Raw genomic sequence first — 18,927 nt, 5'->3', positions numbered from 1 at the left:
TAAGATCCTATTTAGAAATAGTCTTGAAGTTCTCTATAGTCTGACATATGTTAAGATATGAAATATGAGTTTCAACAATTTATGAACCAAATGTACAAATATGGTAGTTAAACTTTTGTGGTTCTAGGGATAGTCGCTATTGTGGTGGGTATTTCATACAAGACGGTGACACACACCGCATAGGATGCTAACAAGGACCGAACCATGGTCGACACATCCTCCACACACAAATCCCCGATGGGGGCAAAGGAAGAGTGAGTTGTACTGTATGTCATCTGCATTTTGAACCGTGGGTCCCTATCCACACAACCCTTCGGCAAAGTTGCAGGTGTTGTCCTGCCCAACGAGATTGAGATAGCAACCAACTCCCATATTTTCAATGCCTTCCTCCTTCGTCTTCCCTTCATCTCCAATTCCATGGCCTAACTACACTCTAATCGAAGTTCAAGAGATTCTATGGGAAATTATCCATCCGTGTGTAGCAAAATCTCTTATATATTGTTGTTATCCAAAGTACAACATTTCCTTTTGAATTTTTCTTGATGTTCATTTTATCCACATGCATGTGATCCAGGATTTCTTATATAAAAATATGTTTATGTGATCGAAGCATTTCATAAACAACATTGTAGATACTGACTAAGAAAAGTGTGTGTACCACTTGCAATAGCCACAAATTTCGATGCTTGATTTCAACTTGTTGTTCATGTTTTTGTTCAAAAAAATAGTTTATTAATTGGTCATGGATGACTAATAAGTAATATATATAGGGTCACGCTATTCGTCACCCTGAGTGAGGAATAGTTATTCTTCACCCCCTCTCTATTTTGACATCAATGCACCGTATTTTTACATTTCGTAAATTATGTCTTATTTCATACATAAAAAGAGAATGTAAGAAAATATGTACTCGCCGTAAAAAAATATTTTATGTTACGTAAAATTATGAATATAAAAACATAGTGTAAAACATACATAAAATGTGATTTTTCTGGTCTTATAACCTACATTTTTGTTTTTTTATACAAAATTTTACATATTGAATCAATATGCATGTAACTATTTATATTCTAAACGTAATTTATTTAGAAAACGAGCGTAAGATTACCTTGGGTGAAGAATAACTTATTTTGCACCCTGGGTGATAAATAGTAACACTATATATATATATATATATATATATTATGTTGGTCATTGGATCCTCTAACACTAGTAGAAAATAGGGCTTTGGTCCAGGCCGGGTCAGCCCATTAGTCCCGGTTCAGTCCAGAACCGGGACCAATGGGGGCATTGGTTCCGGTTCGTGAGCCCAGGGGGCCGGCCGGGCCACGTGGGCCATTGGTCCCGGTTCATCTGGACCTTTTGGTCCCGGTTGGTGGGATGAACCGGGACCAATGGGCCTCGCTCCTGGCCCACCACCATTGGTCCCGGTTGGTGGCTTGAACCGGGACCAAAGGCTCCCCTTTAGTCTCGGTTCATGTCACCAACCGAGACCAATGAGGTGCCTATATATACCCCTCGCTCGCGAGCAGAGCACCCCAGTGCTCTGTTTTTCTCTGGCCGAGGGGGAGAGGGCTTGGTGGTGCTCTAGCTCACCTCCTATGCACACAAGGTGTTCGATGGAATGCCTGAGCCACACTACTTAAGCTTTCTCCTCTCCAAGCTCCATTTTCCATAATATTTGTCTAGGTTTAGCGGTCCATCACGCCCCGTCCCCGTCTTCACCGCCGTTGATCACCCGCGCCGAGCTCATCGCCGGCACCACCGTGGTGAGCCTCTTGTTCTTATCTTCTTTCTGAAAGGAAAAATATTCTTACTTGTATGTTTACATAGATACTTGTATTATTTTCTTACTTTTATTATTGCATCTTATATAGTGCGATGGTTTTGGTATCCGCCCCCGTCGGCCCTCGTCCTGTCTATGATTCGGATGTGGTATATATATTATCTTTATAACTATTGGTTCATTTATTGTGTATGAAAATTATGCCGACCAACATGACATAGATTTTATTTATGTAGGATGTATGTGAATCAGAAATGCCAACCGATCCTATTGTTGAGAGGCTAAATTTAATTAAAGAAGAAAACAATTTGTTGAAGGAAAAAATAAAAAAATTGAGGAGGAGAAGATGATATTGGAGTTGCATGTTGCGGATGTCGTCGATGATCAGAAGATCAAGATGGATGCAATGCGCTTGAATATTAGAAAGATTAGAAAATATGCCATTCATACCGAGGCTTGGTATCATTATGCCGTTGGATCAATTGTTACCTTGGTTGTGATTATGATCACATTTGTTTTCGCATTAAAATGTTTTACATAGTTTCAATGTGTGGTTTAATTAATTAGATGCTCTGGAGAGCTATATGTTGTTAGATGAGAACTATGTATGCACTTTGGTTTTAATGTGATGATGAACTTCTATTAATTTGGACACTTAATTATATATAATGCACGCAGATGAACCGGCAATGGATGTACGGTGACAGACACACCTGCGAGTACATTAAGGGCGTGCATGAGTTTCTCGATGCGGCTGAGGCAAACAAGCAGAATGGTTTTATGTGTTGTCCATGCACTGAATGTGGGAATACGAGGTCTTACTCCAACCAGAAAATCCTTCACCCCCACTTGCTTTACAAGGGTTTCATGCCACACTATAATGTTTGGATGAGGCACGGAGATATAGGGGTTAAGATGGAAGACGGTGAAGAAGAGTACGATGACAACTATGTGCCCCCTGAATACGGTGATGCTGCAATGGGGGGAGCTGGTGAAGATCAAGAGGAACCAGACGATGTGCCCAATGATGCTGCAACGGGTGAAGCTGCTGAAGATCAAGAGGAACCAGACGATGTGCCCGATGATGACGATCTCCGCCGGGTCATTATCGATGCAAGGACGCAATGCAAAAGTCAAAAGGAGAAGCTGAAGTTCGATCGCATGTTAGAGGATCACAAAAAAGGGTTATACCCCAATTGGGAAGATGGCAACACAAAGCTCGGTACTGTACTGGAATTGCTGCAGTGGAAGGCAGAGAATGCTGTGGCTAACAAAGGATTTGAGAAGCTACTGAAAATATTGAAGAAGAAGCTTCCAAAGGATAACGAATTGCCCGACAGTACATACGCAGCAAAGAAGGTCGTATGCCCTCTAGGATTGGAGGTGGAGAAGATACATGCATGCCCTAATGACAGCATCCTCTACCGTGGTGCATACAAGGATCTGAACGCATGCCCGGTATGCGGTGCATTGCAGTATAAGTTCAGACGAGATGACCCTGGTGATGTTGACGGTGAGCCCCCCAGGAAGAGGGTTCCTGCGAAGGTGATGTGGTATGCTCCTATAATACCATGGTTGAAGCGTCTGTTCAGAAATGAAGAGCATGCCAAGTTGATGCGATGGCACAGTGAGAACCAAAAGAAAGATGGGAAGTTGAGAGCACCCGCTGACGGGTCGCAGTGGAGAAAAATCGAGAGAAAGTACTGGGATGAGTTTGCAAAGGACCCAAGGAATGTATGGTTTGCTTTAAGCGCGGATGGCATTAATCCTTTCGGGGAGCAGAGCAGCAATCACAGCACCTGGCCCGTGACTCTATGTATGTATAACCTTCCTCCTTGGATGTGCATGAAGCAGAAGTTCATTATGATGCCAGTTCTCATCCAAGGCCCTAAGCAACCCGGCAACGACATTGATGTTTACCTCAGGCCATTAGTTGAAGAACTTTTACAGCTGTGGAATGGAAACGATGTACGTACGTGGGATGAGCACAGACAGGAGGAATTTAACCTTAAGGCGTTGCTATTCGTGATCATCAACGATTCGCCCGCTCTCAGGAACCTTTCAGGACAGACAAACAAAGGATACCATGCATGCACGCACTGTTTAGATGACACTGAAAGTATATACCTGGATATGAGATAGAATGTGTAATGCGGATCTTTTCACACCAAACCTCGACGCCCCTACCTGGCGCGCCAAAGATGTCGGGGGACTAATCCACGAGCACCTATGGGACCGGCGGACCGAGTCCCTTTCGGTTCGGCGGGGGCGAGGGTCGCACGAAGAGCGGATCGAGGCGAAGCACACGAGCGGTTACCCAGGTTCGGGCCGCACGGATGCGTAAAACCCTACTCCTGCTTTGTGGTTTGTATTGAGTTCTTGCTCGGGAGCGCGGAGTGCTACAGTACACACCAGCAGCTAACGAGACCGAGCGTGAGTGTTCTTCCTCCTCTCTACGTTGCGCATGGGCCTCCTTTTATATGCTCAAGGGGTCACCGACAGGTGGCAACGTTAGACAAGGGTAAAAATGGAAAGGTGCTGCGGTTGGTACAGCTACCTGCTACAGTGTATCATACCTAACCCTGACGGCAGGGGACAAGGGCATTAAATGCCCGTCTGCGTCGCCTAAATAGTGCAAAAGGGACCGTCAGGGACGCCACCGCTCGCCACGATGGCAATCTTGTCAGCGCCGCTTGCCACCGCGCACCGCTGCCTGCACAGCCTCCCGCCACGTACGCCTGGAAGGGTCATAGAGCGACACGTTGGTGGATGTGTTGGAGCACGGACACAGAGTGGTGGCTTGCCTTGGTAAGCGCCTTGCCGCGGTCGTTGTCTTGTCGCGTCCGGGAGCTTGTCGCTCACCGGGCCTTGCCGGGACGCGTGGCGCGTCGCGGCAAGTTTCTTGAGATGCCTTGGTTGGCCTTCCCGGCAAGCTCCTCTTGCCGGGGTCTTGTCTCCTTGGCTTGGATACTTTGTCCTTGAATGGATCCAAAGGAACCACGGAGGACCTTGGCGGTCACCCGGCAAGCCTTGCCGCGGGATGCTGCGACTGCCCGTGCACAAGTTCGGGATACTAGGGTACCCCTACTCTAGTACACCAACAGGAGCCCCCGGGCTGGGCCATACACGGTGCCGAGCGCTGTTGGGCCAGGCTCAAAACAGGGCACGGGCACGCGCGGCCTGGGTTACGCCGTATCTCTCCCCGTATCCACCGCGCCCTGCCCGAACGACACACGTTGAATGCGGCATCGTGGGAGAGATCGTGGGTGGTTTCTTTATTCGGAAAGGCGGAACGTCCGCCCCCTTCCTCTTTATAAGCATGGGGAAACAGGGGTAGTTCGCCCATTCGCCGATTGCTACTCCAATCTCGGAAACCTCCGCCGCTCCCTCGTCTTCCCAAAGCTGAAAGAGAGCAGCGCCCCGCCCCCCATCGCCACCAGCACCACCAACGCCATCGACCTCCTCCACCACTTCCGCCATGGCTCCGAGAGCCGACAAAGGGAAGGTTGTGAAGTCGACCGAGGCGCAGCGGCTTGCGGCGCTGCAAAAGGAGCGGGCAATCTTCCCCCCCCCCCAAGCTCGCCGCGAGGGAGCTGAGGGAGAATTACTACCTCTTCTGGTCGGCGGAGACGCGAGCGCATCCGTGCATGGAGGTACTTCCAGCCACTGCTTGGAAAATGGCTCCAAATGGATATCCTTTCTTCGCCTTGTTCTTCTACTGCGGGCTCTGCCCGCCTTTCTCTGAGTTTTTCTGCGATATTATGAACACCTACGGGTTCCGCCTCCTTGACTTCACCCCCAATACCGTTCTGACCATGGCAGTTTTCGCACATCTCTGCGAAAACTTTGTCGGAGTCTATCCCAATGTAGCCCTTTTTCGCCACTTCTTTATGCCCCGAGTAGAGAGAGGAGACTTTATCCGGCGGAAGCGCCTGGATCTCGAGGGCCGGCAAGAAGGACACTTATCTGGAGGGAGAGTTCCGCGGCAAGTGGGAGGAATGGAGAGCAGACTGGTGCTGGATTGTCGAGGAGAACCCGCAGCCGTTTACCGCCCGGCGCCAAGCCCAGTAGCACACGGCAGCGATTGGAGTGACGTGGCCCCGGAAGACGATAGGCTGAAGATTGCCGTCACCCGAATCCAACGCCTCAGGCATGCCGGGCTCACTGTAGGCGCTGTTGGCGCAGATTTTCTTCGCCGCCGCATCGCCCCCCTGCAGGAACGGGGGAGACCCGCCTGGGAATTCAAGAATGCGGCGGATATCATGAGGCTGCGTCCGGGCCTCAACTTCAACTTCACTGTTCTGGAGCTAACGCGATGCTCCAGGAGCTGTTCAAGTACGACCCTCAACATCCCGAAGTGTTCAGGTTGCCGGGGGGTGTCGTTCCGCTGTGCAACAACTCCGCGCTCGATCGCATCCGTGCAATGATGCCGTTGTGCGATTCGCATGGAATTGTCCCAACTTGGCAAGAGCCTGCAGACGACGGCGTGCAGCAGTTCTTTAACGGCTTGGTAGAAGTGCCGGTCCGCTCCTACGAGAAGAATAGCCTCACACGCGACACCAGCGATGCGGAGATGACACGCATCACCACTAGGCTGGAAGAGGCAGCGGCAGCTGCAGCCGCGGGCGAATTTGGATTCACCGTGGAGGAGGCAGAGGCAGCAGAGGTGGCAAGCCGTGCGGAGCGAGAGGAGCTCGTCGGTGAGAAAGAGCTTGCCGGGCATGACGTCGAGCCGAGCGAGCCCGCCGAGGATACGAGCGGCTCGCTAGAGATCAACTCCTCTTCCTCCTCATCTTCAGGCAGCTCGCCACAAGCAGAGCCTCCATCCCCACCAAGAAGGCGTCTCCGCAAGGCCGGGGACGTAGCGAGGCGGCGGGCGAGTCAACAGTCGCCGCGCCGCGTGACACGCTCCACCGCGGCAAGCACTGTTGCCGCGGGAGCACCTCACGCTGCTGCGGCAACTGGAGCGGGGTCCTCCCGGACTACCGCTTCTGCTCCTGCCGCTTCTCACGCCGCGGCGGCAGCCGGAGCGGGGTCGTCTCAAACCACCGCCACTGTTCCCGCCAAGCGACCAAGGGAAACTACTCCTCCGCCTCCTCGCGCCGGACGTGAGCCGGATTTCGAATTCTCCGCGTTCAGCTTCGACGAGGAAGAAGAAGAGTAAGATTCTCTTGTTGTACTTGTAGTTCTTCAATTCTTGCTATTTTGTCTTGAATCTCATTTGCTTTACTCTGAACTTATTCCTTTTTAGGACTCTGGCCCAGAGAGCAGCGAAGAGAGCCAAGGTCCCGGTGATTGTCATCGAGGACGAACCCACCGCGATAGCAGGGGGTGCGTCCGAGACAACCTTGCCGGACCTGGCAACTGTTCTCCAGAGCAGCCCCCAGCGTAAGTATATGGTTCACTTTCCGCTGTTAGGCGCGCATGGATACTCTTTCTTTGCTGACATCTGACTGTTGGTTTGTGTAGGAGCAGAGCAGCCCCACCAGGAGTGCCCGGAGGCCGCCCCCGAAATGCCAAGGGAGAGTCCTCCGGCAAGGGAGAGTTCTCCAGCAAGGGAGAAGTCTCCGGCAAGGGACAGCACCAGCGGCCCTCCGGCGGCGGAGACCACGACTGCAGAACCCGGTACAGGTAATCCTCTCGCTTCAAAACTTCCCTTGGGTTCTTCTTCTTTTGATCTTCTCTTTTTTTAGGATATTTGCTTGACTCTTCTCCCTTTTCCGGCCATCAGACCCATCTGCTGCGGAGCCGATGGAGACCGAGGTTGCCGCCGACGATGCCGCTGCCACCGAAGAAGCAGCCGGTGCTGACGATCCCGCCGGCGTAGAGGCCGCCAAAGCTGCCGCCGCAGAAGCAGGCGGGGGGTCTGGCGATCGCACTGACGGCCCTGAGGCCGCAGGAGCGCCAGGCGCTACGCCGACCGCCGATCCCTCCGCCGCTGCCGCAGCGTCAGGCTCTGAAGAGCCCCAGCCAGGCGTCTACTTGAAGGCCGGCGATGGCGTCTTCATCAACCTCCCCTGGGCGTCAAGCTCCAGGGCGCCGGTCGAAGGAGAGAGCTTCGACGGAGAGGTGCTCCCGCTGGGCTGACGCTGGTTGACGCGCCGAGCAGCAGCAGCAGCGAGCCTGAGGAGGAGCGGCTGCTGCGGAAGCTGGTGTCGCTCTATCGTGCCCGGCAAGCCAAGCTGGAATCCCGCGAGGCGCTTGTCGCGAAGGCGGGAGCGGACATCGAGAAGCGCGCGGAGGAGCTTCGGGGTCTCAACCAGGAAGCTCTCCGGTCCTTGGCAGAGGAGCGGGAGCAACTCGCCGAAGAGCAGAAGGCCTTCTTCCTCAAGAAGGCCGAAGTTGAAGAGCAACAGCGGCTTGCCGCTGAGAAGCTGTCTGCGCAGGAGGGCGAGCTGGCGCAGCAGAAAGTTAACCTCGACAGCCACGAGGAGGAGCTTGCCACGCGTGAGCAAAAATTCGGCGGAGCCCTTAAGCAAGCAGAGGATGCTGCCACAGTTGCCGAGGCCGCCAAGAAGGACCTGGAGACGAAGGTGGCGCAGCTGGAGGCCGATCTCAAGGCGAGCGGTGAAGAGCTTGCCGCGCTCAAGCGTGAGCGGGAGAAGGACGCCCACAGCAACTCAAAGCTGCAGGTTCGTCTCGCCGAGAAGGGTAAAGAGCTTAGCGCCGCCAAGGACTCCAATGCAGATCTTGAGTTGAAGCTGACCACTTTGACCAAGAATGTGGAGCACTGGACGGAGGGTCTCGTGAATGCTGCCGCAGATGTCGACAGGGAGCTGGCGCAGCTGGGGGTGGAGGATCTCGGGTATCCCTCTGATGAGAACCTCCAACCCAGCGCCAAGCTCACCTTGTTCTTCAAAGGCTTGGCGACGGCCTTCCAGCGGCTCCGGGAGAAGATCCCAAAGCAGCTGGCCGACGAGTCGCGCAAGATCTGCGCGGGAGCTCTTCAAAAGGTGTTGGTGAAGGTGGCCTTCCGCAACCCGGGCCTCAACCTCACCAACGTCCTCAAGACCCTGCCGCCGGATGCTGATCTGGAGGCGCTCAAGACCCTTGTCGCACCCATTGTGGACAAGGTGAGCGGGATCAAGAGGATTGAGGGCGATCGCGTAGACTAGGCCGCCCATTTTCTTCTTTTCTTGTCGCTGCTGGTCATGTTATGAGAACAATCTGTTAGAGCCGCGACAAGCTACCTTGTAATATAACTCTATTCCGGGTAATGATAGCAATGTTATTCCCTTTACTTGATTCCTCCCTTTGTATGTTTTTGCCCTACGCTTTTAGGGAACTTGCCGGTGCAGGCACCTTAGCCGCGAGCGCTGAGTGCGGGACGTCAGCAGCCTGCTGGCGGTGCCGCTACCGACAAGAAACCTTGTCGCAACTAGTCGCAGCTCACTTAAGTTGTTGAGCGGACTCGAAACAAAGTAAGGGCACAACTAGCTACGAGTTGGTTCCTCCGCGCACAGGTTTTCCATACAAAGTGCGGTCATTCAAGGGAGATAACTTAAAAATTTTAAAAATCTGATTGCTCAAACTTTGGCAACTTAGCTTTTCTGTTGTTTGCTTCCCGGTAAGGCGAAACTTTCTTGAACGACGCTTGGTCCATACCATTATCTTCTCCTTTCCCCCCGGCAAACTTGTGGGCGAGGGAACCTTCCTTTCCTTGAGAAAAAAGAAAGAGGAGAAAATAAAGATATGGATCCTTATGGCTCGTTATTGCTTACCGGGGAGTAGGTGCTGCACAAAGTGTCAGATCACATATGCAAAAAATAGAAAGCATGAAATTGACAAGATGTGCGGAGTATATGAGCTTTACTTATGCACGAGGTCTGCGCCCGGCTTTGTACAAAGGATTACATGCAACAGCGGCAAGACTTGTACAAAAGGTGGTTGCCGGAATAGGTTCCGGCAACCGCGCCTTACGGGTAAAACTTACGAAGATGCTCAATGTTCCAGGAATTGCTCACCGGAATGCTATCTTCGGTTTCAAGGCGGACAGCGCCAGGCCTAGTGACTCGTTTCACCCGGTAAGGGCCTTCCCACTTTGGCGTCAACTTGTTGGAATTCTTGGCGGACTGAACACGCCGAAGAACAAGGTCGCCTTCATCGAGACTTCTGGTGTTAACTTTGCGGCTATGGTAGCGGCGCAAAGCTTGCTGGTAGCGAGCAGCTCGTACAGCAGCCTGAAGACGGTCTTCCTCAAGGAGTAGCGCGTCATCTTGTCGCAGCTGCTCTTGCTCAAACTCATCATAAACGAGCACTCGAGGTGACCCGTATACGAGTTCCGTGGGGAGAACTGCCTCTGCTCCATAGACTAGAGCGAAAGGTGTCTGGCCAGTGGCTCGATTTGGCGTCGTCCTGATCGACCAAAGAACCACCGGCAGCTCCTCGATCCAGTTTCTTCCGCACTTGTGCAGCCTGTCGAAAGTCCTGGTCTTGAGCCCACGCAGCACTTCAGCATTTGCCCTCTCCGCTTGACCGTTGCTTCTCGGGTGAGCAACGGAATCAAAGCAGACCTTGGCGCCAAGATCTTGGACGTACTGCATGAAGGTGCGGCTCGTGAATTGCGTACCGTTGTCGGTGATTATCCTGTTAGGGATCCCGAAGCGGCAAACAATCGACCTAAAGAACTTGACTGCTAACTGTGCTGTCACCTTCCTCACTGCTTCCACTTCCGGCCAGTTTGTGAACTTGTCGATTGCAACGTACAAGTACTCAAAGCCCCCGACTGCTCGGGGAAAGGGGCCGAGGATGTCGAGCCCCCAGACCGAAAATGGCCAGGATAAAGGGATCGTTTGGAGAGCTTGAGCTGGTTGGTGTATCTGCTTGGAATGGAACTGGCACGCTTCACACTTGGTTACTTGTGCAGTTGCATCCTGGAGGGCTGTCGGCCAAAAGAAACCTTGCCGGAATGCTTTGCCGGCAAGTGCTCTTGCGCCAATGTGGTGACCACATATGCCTCCATGTATCTCTGCCAACAGCTTTTGTCCATCTTCCCGGTGAATACACTTCAATTTCACACCGTTGAGTCTTCTTCTGTACAGTGTGTTGTCGACAAACTGGTACATACTTGACTACCGGGCTACTCTTTCCGCTTCTTCTTGCTCTTCGGGAAGTTCTCCTGTCTGAAGGAAACGGACAATCTGTTTTGCCCATGCTGGAGCTTGAGGCTCGACAACAAGGACTAAAGGCAAATCTGCTACTGCGGGAACATCTGCTTCTACGGCGAGAACCTGCGGCTCTGCCGGAGCTTGACGTTCCCCGGCAAGCTTGCCGGAGCAAAACTTGTCGGGAGCTTCTGCTTCAACGAAACAAACCCTTGGGCTTGCCGGAGCAGACTGCTCCTCAGCGCTCTTGGCGTTGATCTTGGGGACCTTCTTGGCGGCGGCTTCGGGAAGCTCTGCCGGAAAATAGTCACCAGAAATCAACTTCCTCTTCTTGCTCTGTCCAGTTGATGGTGTTACAGACGGTTGAGTCAGCTTGAGCACAAAGATCCCTGGTTCCACAGGTAACTTAAGCGCTGTGCACTTTGATAGGCCATCGGCAATGGCGTTCTGAGCTCTTGGAACATGCTCCATCTGTAGGCCGTCAAAGTGCTCTTCTAGCTTTCTCACTTCATCGACGTAGGCTTCCATCAACGGACTCTGATAGCTCTTGTTCACTTGGCGGACGACAAGCTGCGAGTCACCCCTGACAATGAGCTTCTTGATCCCAAGGTCTGCCGCGATCCTGAGACCGGCAAGCAAGCCTTCATACTCTGCAGTATTGTTTGTCGGTGCCGTCCTGCTTGTCAGCGACCGCCACAGTCTGGCAGTTGGTGCATGCGGCAATCTCCTTGCCGGAGCTACCAGCTTTGGCTTTCTTGGCGCCACCTTCGTTGCCGGACTACTCAATGACTAGCACATCTTTGCCTTTCTTCTTCCTGTTGTTCCGTCGCCGGTTTTTCTTTGCCGGGGCAGCATCCTCGCTGTCAGATCCTCCTGCTCCTGTATTCTCTCCGGGGAGTTTCCTCCCTTCCTCAGCACGTGCACACTTGTCGGCCAGGGCATACAGCTCACTGACGTCTCTGATCTTGCACATCGCCATCTCCTCCCGCATCCTGCGGTTACGCACGTTCTGATGGAACGCGCTGATGACCGCGGCAGGGTGGACATCTGGGATGTTGTGCTGGAAACAGCTGAATCTCTGAATGTACTTGCGCAGGGGCTCCCCTTCCTTCTGGGCGAGCAGATAAAGGTCACTCTCTTGGCCATGAGGTTTGTGGCCGCCTGTAAAGGCGCCGACAAACTGATGGCATAGGTCTGCCCAGGAGGATATGGAGTTGTCCGGCAAGTGCATGAGCCCGGACCTGACGTTGGGCTTGAGCACCAGCGGGAAGTAGTTGGCAAGGATCTTGTCGTCCCACCCCCCGGCAGCCTGCACCGCGATGGTGTAGATGCTGAGGAACTCCGACGGATGCGACTTGCCGTCGTACTTCTCTGGTACGTCTGGCTTGAAATTCTTCGTGCTGGGCCACTGGACTTGCCGCAGCTCACGAGTAAACGCAGGGCAACCTACCGCGTACGGCAAGCCGCCTGGTTCCCCTGGCGCATGCATGTCGACAGAGGGCCCAGTGCGCTGGTCCGATTGACGTCGCGCTTCTCTTCGGCGCTCGATGCGTGTACGAGCATCTTCTTGCTGTCGTTCGTGAAGAACTTGGCGCTGATCGCGACGAGCTCGTGGATCTGATGACGCGGTGGAGTCGCTGTCGAGGTGGATCCAGCGAGTCGGCAATCTTGGCCTTCGGGGCGGAGAGTGCACAGTGGTTGCACCCCCACCGGTCTTGTCGCCACCGGCTCGTGCCTGGCTAACTTGCCGCGGCTGCGGCGTGCTCGGCTGCCATTGAGTGTCGCCGTTGGCAAAGCCGATCAGACTCTGAATGGTGGCCCTCCAGTCGTCGATCTTGTCTGCCGTTGGAGGGTAGTCCAGGAGCAGTTGAGCTCGCGCCAAAGCATCTGCTGTAGTGGCGGGTGGCGGTGGCGAACGGTGCGAGGAGCGTGATATGCTCGGACTTCTAACTATGTTAAAAGGAGCAGTATCCCGTCAAGGCGACCGTGCCTCGCTCGTGCCATGCTGGTCTTGAGCACTCCAAGATCCACCAGCTCGATCTTGGTCCAGCAAACGCATGGTACCGTGAGTACCATGACGCTGCCGGTCCCGCGCCTCCTGAGCTGGGCGTGGTGCATGTACAGACGCCGAGGTCTTGGAGTGCGCCCGGTCGTTGTGGGAGCCGACTACGCCGCCGATGGGCAGCGCAGCCTTGTCCTTGGACCTGGCAGCACCGTGAGCTCCCTCGTCGATGCCCGTTCTTCCGCAGGCGTCTGCCCCATCAGCCGTTTGCTCGGGCGAAGGTGGGTTCGGCGCGGACGGTGCAGCCGCCTCCGAAGCCTTCTTCTTCGGCGGCATGTCGATGAAGATGATGAAGATCTAGCTCGTGTGAATGCCGGATCTGGTTCACACAACCTCGACGCCCCCTACCTGGCGCGCCAAAGATGTCGGGGGACTAATCCACGAGCACCTATGGGACCGGCGGACCGAGTCCCTTTCGGTTCGGCAGGGGCGAGGGTCGCACGAAGAGCGGATCGAGGCGAAGCACACGAGCGGTTTACCCAGGTTCGGGCCGCACGGATGCGTAAAACCCTACTCCTGCTTTGTGGTTTGTATTGAGTTCTTGCTCGGGAGCGCGGAGTGCTACAGTACACACCAGCAGCTAACGAGACCGAGCGTGAGTGTTCTCCTCCTTCTCTACGTTGCGCATGGGCCTCCTTTTATATGCTCAAGGGGTCACCGACAGGTGGCAACGTAGACAAGGGTAAAAATGGAAAGGTGCTGCGGTTGGTACAGCTACCTGCTACAGTGTATCATACCTAACCCTGATGGCAGGGGACAAGGGCATTAAATGCCCGTCTGTGTCGCCTAAATAGTGCAAAAGGGACCGTCAGGGACGCTACCGCTCGCCACGATGGCAATCTTGTCAGCGCCGCTTGCCACCGCGCACCGCTGGCTGCACAGCTTCCCGCCACGTACGCCTGGAAGGGTCCCAGAGCGACACGTTGGTGGATGTGTTGGAGCACGGATACAGAGTGGTGGCTTGCCGCGGTAAGCGCCTTGCCGCGGTCGTTGTCTTCTTGCGTCCGGGAGCTTGTCGCTCACAAGGCCTTGCCGGGACGCGTGGCGCGTCACGGCAAGTTTCTTGAGATGCCTTGGTTGGCCTTCCCGGCAAGCTCCTCTTGCCGGGGTCTTGTCTCCTTGGCTTGGATACTTTGTCCTTGAATGGCTCCAAAGGAACCACGGAGGACCTTGGCGGTCACCCGGCAAGCCTTGCCGCGGGATGCTGCGACTGCCCGTGCACAAGTTCGGGATACTAGGGTACCCCTACTCTAGTACACCGACACTGGACAAATGCAGGAAGAATGTGTACCTGGGCCATCATCGATTTCTTCCGACCAACCATCAATGTCGAAAGAAAGGCAAGCATTTCAAAGGCGAGGCAGATCACCGGAAGAAGCCCGCCATGCATACCGGTGATCATGTACTTGCTATGGTCAATGATTTACACTCCGTAATCTTTGGAAAGGGTCCCGGTGGACTAGCTGTTCCGAATGACGCTGAGGGACACGCACCCATGTGGAAGAAGAAATCTATATTTTGGGAGCTACCCTACTGGAAAGACCTAGAGGTCCGCTCTTCAATCGACGTGATGCACGTGACGAAGAACCGTTGCGTGAACCTGCTAGGCTTCTTGGGCGTGTATGGGAAGACAAAAGATACACCTGAGGCACGGGAGGACCTGCAACGTTTGCACGAAAAAGACAGCATGCCTCCGAAGCAGTATAAAGGTCCTGCCAGCTACGCTCTTACGAAAGAAGAGAAAGAAATCTTCTTTGAATGCCTGCTTAGTATGAAGGTCACGACTGGCTTCTCGTCGAATATAAAGGGAATAATAAATATGCCAGAGAAAAAGTTTCAAAACCTAAAGTCTCATGACTGCCACGTGATTATGACGCAACCGCTTCCGGTTGCATTGAGGGGGCTTCTACCGAAAAACGTCCGATTAGCCATTGTGAAGCTATGTGCATTCCTCAATGCAATCTCTCAGAAGGTGATCGATCCAGAAATCGTACCAAGTCTAAGGAGTGATGTGGCGCAATGTCTTGTCAGTTTCGAGCTGGTGTTCCCACCATCCTTCTTCAATATCATGACACACATCCTAGTTCATCTAGTCGACGAGATTGTCATCCTGGGGGCCGTATTTCTACACAATATGTTCCCCTTTGAGAGGTTCATGGGAGTCCTAAAGAAATATGTCTATAACCGCGCTAGGCCAGAAGGAAGCATCTCCATGGGCCATCAAACAGAGGATGTTATCGGGTTTTGTGTTAACTTCATTCCTGGCCTTAAGAAGATAGGTCTCCCTAAATCGCGGTATGAGGGGAGACTGACTGGAAAAGGCACTCTTGGAAGAGACTCAATAATATGCAGGGACGGATATTCTTGGTCTCAAGCACACTACACAGTTCTACAGAACTCTACCTTGGTGACCCCGTATGTCGATGAACACAAGAACATTCTGCGCTCCAAACACCCGGAGCAGTGCGATGACTGGATTACATGTGAACACATCAGGACTTTCAGCAGTTGGTTGGAAACACGTCTCAGAGGTGACAACACTGTTTGTGATGAGGTGTACTTGTTGTCCAGGGGACCATCTTTGACTGTATTGACTTACAAAGGATACGAGATAAATGGGAATACATTTTACACGATCGCCCAAGATCAAAAGAGCACCAACCAAAACAGCGGTGTCCGCTTTGATGCAGCAACCGAGAGCGGAAAGGACACATATTATGGTTACATAGTGGACATATGGGAACTTGACTACGGACCTGATTTTAAGGTCCCTTTGTTTAAGTGAAAATGGGTCAATCTGTCAGGTGGCGGGGTACAGGTAGACCCACAGTACGGAATGACAACAGTGGATCTGAAAAATCTTGGGTACACTGACGAACCGTTCGTCCTAGCCAATGATGTGGCACAGGTTATCTATGTGAAGGACATGTCTACCAAACCGAGAAAAAGAAAAGATAAGGAAGCGAATACATCATACGATGAGCCAAAGCGCCACATAGTTCTTTCAGGAAAAAGGGACATCCTGGGAGTGGACGGCAAGACAGACATGTCTGAAGATTATGAAAAGTTTCATGAAATTCCTCCCTTCAATGTCAAGGCTGACCCAAGCATCCTGATAAACAATGAAGATTATCCATGGTTACGGCGCAATAAGCAAATGACACAAGCGAAGAAAAAGTGAAGACTTTCTCCCGCAACTATTATGATGATACCATGCCAACTTTGTAACACACGAACATGCTACTGTTGTCCGTTTTGTACATGCACATGCTATCTGGGTGAAATTATGATACCATGCCAACTTTCAACTTTTTCAGAGTTCATTTGAAATGCTTTCATGTCTTATGGTTTGGCCCTCATAATACCATTATTCAAATTTTAACTATTCAAATTTGAAAACTAATGGCACTAACAGAAAGTTTAAAAAAAAATTCTAAAACTGATGGCACTAACAGAAAGTTTATAATTTTTCTGACCTAAAAGCAAAAAGAATTAAAAAATGCAAAAAACAAAAGAAAATAAATAATGCAAAAAACAAAAAAAACTGGAAAAAGTAAAGTTAATCACAAACTTGTGATTCAAACAAATATCAAAGAATTCAAATTTTAACTATTCAAATTTGAAAACTAATGGCACTAACAGAAAGTTTATAATTTTGCTCCTCGTCGCTGGCCCATGACCATTAGTCCCGGTTTGTGCCACAAACGCGAGACTAAAGGGTTGGTCCTCGTTGCGGGCAGAGTTTAGTCCCACCTCGCCAACCTAAGGGGGCTCACACCGGCTTATAAGCCCTTCCCTCTCTGCCTTGTTGAGCTCCTCTCAAAGTGAAAATAGATGCCCTAATAGAGAAAAGTTTAACCTAAATTCATAGTGAATTTCTCTGAAATCCATAGAAATTTAGTATGATATTAGGTTGAATTTTCTCTATAAGCGCATCTATTCTCATTTTTTTAGTAAGTTAATCACAAACTTGTGAGTCACACAAATTTCAAAGAATTCAAGATTTAACTATTCAAATTTGTAAACTAATGGCACTAACAGAAAGTTTATAATTTTTCTAAAACTAATGGCACTAACAGAAAGTTTATAATTTTGCTAACCTAAAAGCAAACATAATTAAAAATTAAAGCAAAAAACAAAAGAAAATAAATAATGCAAAAAACAAAACAAAAAAACTGGAAAAAATAGCAACAATAAGTATTTTGTTGTAATTAGAAACAAAATAAAATAAATAAAGCAACAAAGAAAGCAAAAAAAACAAAAAAAGTGTTTTCAAATTTGAAAACTAATGGCACTAACAGAAAGTTTATAATTTTTCTAAAACTAAAACCAAAAAGAATAAAAAAATAAAGAAAAAACAAAAGAAAATAAAATAAAGCAACAAAAAAACAAAAAAAATGCCACCTACTGGGCCCCCACGGCCTGAATACGACTAGAAACCCATCCAAGGGCCAGGATTCAGGACCGCATGAGGCCCAGTAGGCCCACAGGCATAGCAGTGACAATTAGGCTCGTAAGCCTGCAATGGAGAGAAGCTCGAGAGGGGTGCGGCAGTGGGGCTTATAAAGCACTGCGCACCCCTCTCAACTAGCGAGGTGGGACTAAACTTTCGATGCAGCAGCCGCACAAGGCCTTTGGTCCCGGTTGGTGGCACCAACTAGGACTAAAGGGCGGCATTGGTCATGGTTGGTGACACGAACCTTGACCAATGCCCCCCTTTAGTCCCGGTTGGTGCTACCAACCGGGACCAAAGGACGCCGCTTCCCGCCCTTTGGGCTGCTGAAAATAGGCCTTTGGTCCTGGTTGGTGGCACCAACCGGGACTAAAGGGGGCCATTGGTCACGGTTTGTGTCACGAACCGTGACCAATGCCTTTGCTATATAACTAGCACTTGTGAAAATTTCCATTCAGTTCGTCTTCCCCGCCCGACGCCGCTAGGCTGCCCCTCTGCGCCTCGCCATCGCCGTCGTCGCCCTGCCTCCGACGCCGTCCCGCGCCGCCCAAACACCGTCGCCACCCCGCGCCGCCCCGACTCTGTCGCCGCGCGCCACCCCGCACCATCGCGGTCACCTCCCCGCGCCGCCCCGACGCCGTCGCCGCCCCGCGTCGCCACCCCGACGCCATCGCTGCCCCACCTCTGCCTCGTTGTTGCCGCCCCACGCCGCCGTCGCCTCTCGCTTTGGTCAGGGCCGGCACCACCCCCTCTCCCCCCCTGTTTTTCATTTTTTTGCAAATTCATATATGTTTTTTTCTGATTATATGTATATGTATAGTATATGTATGTGTGTATATGTATGCAAAAGATAGATTAACAGAAAAATAGTATTTTTCTGTTCATAGATTTTTTTGGTGATATTGATTATTGTAAATATGCAAATGTTTGCATATTCATGTGAACAATGAATTAGGAAAAACCTTTACTTTTTTTCTAAAATTTCTATTTGAACATTATTTTAAAAAAACAAACAATACTACTTCATGTATTTTTAAGAAGGAAGAAGAAGAAAAAGAATGAGAGGAAAAAGGAAATAAGAAGAGGAAGAAAGGAGAAGAAGAGGGGAGAGGAAGATGAGGAGAAATAAATAAGAAGAAGAAAAAAGAAGAAAGGAATAGAGGAGAAGAAGAGAAAATAGAATATATATTCTATTTTCTCTTTTCTCCTATATTCCTTTCTTCTTCTCCTCTTTTTTTTCTTCTTTTTTTCTTCGACACATGGGAGGGTCGAGAACGTTGGACATTCATGAGAGAGGCGAGGAAGAAGGGGAAGAAGAGGGAGAAGAAGAGGAGAGGAACAAGAGGAAGTCTTCTCCTCTATTCTTTCTTCTTTTCTTTTTTCTTCTTCTTCCTATATGTATTAGTTTTTTTATTTAGGTTGTTAATTAGTAGATATTAATTTTGTTCATATATGTATGGATGCATGTGATATGTATGTATGTATGTATCGGGTATGTCGTTGTCGATATACCCCCTACCCG

The sequence above is a fragment of the Triticum urartu genome, chromosome 1, assembly GCF_003073215.2.
Source record: "Triticum urartu cultivar G1812 chromosome 1, Tu2.1, whole genome shotgun sequence".
NCBI classification, from domain to species: domain Eukaryota; kingdom Viridiplantae; phylum Streptophyta; class Magnoliopsida; order Poales; family Poaceae; genus Triticum; species Triticum urartu.
Note: the sequence above shows the minus strand (reverse complement) of the source record.